The sequence below is a fragment of the Arachis duranensis genome, chromosome 3 (assembly GCF_000817695.3).
Source record: "Arachis duranensis cultivar V14167 chromosome 3, aradu.V14167.gnm2.J7QH, whole genome shotgun sequence".
Classification (NCBI taxonomy): domain Eukaryota; kingdom Viridiplantae; phylum Streptophyta; class Magnoliopsida; order Fabales; family Fabaceae; genus Arachis; species Arachis duranensis.
In genome coordinates this window covers 132701472-132704216 of record NC_029774.3, presented here as the reverse complement: position 1 = coordinate 132704216, position 2745 = coordinate 132701472, and positions in this window count along the sequence as shown.

Genomic DNA, 2745 nt, shown 5'->3' with positions numbered 1-2745 from the left:
TCCGATATCCAATCCGATCCGATCCGCAAATGTGCGGATCGGATCGGATCGGATCCAACCTTAAAAACTGTGGATATTGAATCCGATTCGATCCGATGATTTTAATGCGGATCGAATCGAATTTTTTGCCATATCCAATCCGCAGAGACCCCTAAGTTGATTGATCACCTCATAATTACGGATCGAGGTGCATGACCATTATTTATGATGACAGATATACCAAATCAAATATATAAATATATAGGGTTTGATTTTAATGTATATGTATACGTAGCATTTTAAATTTTTATTTCGTGTGTAATAATAGTAAATTGTACTAATTTTTTTATCTTCAATTTGTGGGATATTGACATACAAAAATGTTTAATAATAAAAAAATTAACAAAAATTAAAATTAAAATTTATATTGTTTAATATTTATTAATTATTATAAATATTAAATAAAATATATTTTAATTGTTTTTTTTTTGTTTTTTTAATATCATCGATCAAGATATATGTATAAATATGAGTTTAAATACGTAAGTATTGAGATATAGGAATTTTCAAGAGTTATTGGGATTATATATTATTGTAATAATGAACGTAGTTTTTTCTATAATAAACTAAGTCTCAATGAGCTTATTTACGCCAAATGAATTATGAATTAGACAAAAGTGAAATTAATTTACGTAATTAATTGGATTAAGCATGTTCAGTTGATTATAGAGATCTCTACCTATGAAGTCATTCTTTTATACAATCATATCATATGTATATTAATGTTAATACATGCATTATAGAAAGAAAATGCTGTATATTAGTGCCTATAATTAATTAACTAGTAATTGAAAACAACAATAATATCAATAAGACATGAATTACCACATGTATCAAAATAACCTCTTTTTTTTTTCTCCTTTTCCTTTGATATCCTCATGCATTAGAAATTCTCCAGAGGAAGCATCAAACATTTTTCATGATCATATTTCATATAAAAACAGTTGTCAAACAAAGGAATTTGAAACTATGATAAAATACAAGTTAACTTTACATATGTTTATTGACATATCAAAATAAATTAGTTAAAGTTTGTAATTGGATTTTTGTATTATATAAAAATTTTCAATAAAATCCTTTCTAATTATCTTTTGTTAAATAATGCAAATTATTTTTAGAACATTTCTTTCTTTAATGTAAGAAAAATTATAAAATATTCTAAAACAATGATATTCTATGATTATTGCATTCTTTTTCAAAAAATAATTAATAAGAATCTAATTATAGTTTTTTATCTAATAGATAAATTTAATTACAAAATTTTTTAAATAACAAAAATATGATAAAATTAAAAAGACTAATAATTAAATTAAAAAAAATCTCATACCAAAGACACATACATTTTGGATATTTTTGGCATGGATGTTTTTTTGTTAACTTGACATATGGATTGAAAAATGAAATACGGTTAAGATATTTATAATGTTTAATTTTAGATATACTTAATCTAAAAACATAAATCGAAATAAATATTCGAATGGTTTCTTTGATTATAGTTTGTTTCTGTCTCCAAGATTCAAATTGGATACCAATAAAAATCATTGCATTAGCTATATTACTCAACTAATTTAGTATTTATAATATAAGAGAAAGAAAAAGAGAAAGAAGAAGAAAGAGAATACACATGTTTTTTTTTTAAATAAAAAAAGACAACAAAACATGCTTCTGTAAACTATACACACTTGTAATATATATATATAACCTTGTTATTTATATTCAAAATGTTTTAAACTTTATCATTTTGAAAATAGTAAATGTGAATGATTTGAATTTGTAGGTAAATTATAATTTAGTTTCTGAAATTTTAATTATTTTTGTTTAATTTTTAAATTTTGTAAATGTAATTTATATTAGCTTTTGAAATAATTTTTAGTATACAAATATTAATGGAGTATTTATATAAATAGTTAGATATTATGTTAAAATTTGTAAAATAATATTTAATCACTTGTTTTGAGAAAAAAAATAATAAATACTACTTAGGATGTTTTTAGAGGTTATTTAAGTGATAAAACAAAAATGACGTTATTTTAAAAAATTCAATATGATATTTGGCAATTAACATCAGCATTTTGTTAAAATCCATACGTTAAAAATTATTTCAAAGATTAACACACGTTCACAAAATTTAAAAATGACATAAAAAATAAATTTTAAAAATTAAATTAAAATCCACATGCAATTTTATGACAAATTAAATATTATCTCCAAGCAGAAGAATAGAATAGTCAAAATCGAAAATAGGGCTTGTGAAGTGAAAGATGAAAGAGGAGATGCAATGCAAGAAAGAGAAGTTTCACGGATGGGATATATACGAGAAGGCATGTCTCTGATTATCCATGAATGGTCCCTTCATTTTTATTGCTTTAATCTATGAGTCTTTCTAATATATATATATATATATATGCTCATTATTCCGTCATGTCTTGTCAGTATTTGACACTTCTACCAAATAGCATCCCTTCTTCTTTATGAAAATCAACTTTAATTTTCTTAACATCTCCCTCACACACATAACCAACACTGATCATACTCACATCTAACCGATTTTGGGAGAATCATAGCCTTGTTTTTTTCTTCATCTTATTTGCAGCCTTCACAGCTGACACAGAAATGAGACACTACCCATGTTACGTTATTTCAACATAAAAAATAGTAATAGAATGGCTTTTTCTTTTCTATTTTTTTTAGAGTAATTATCTTATC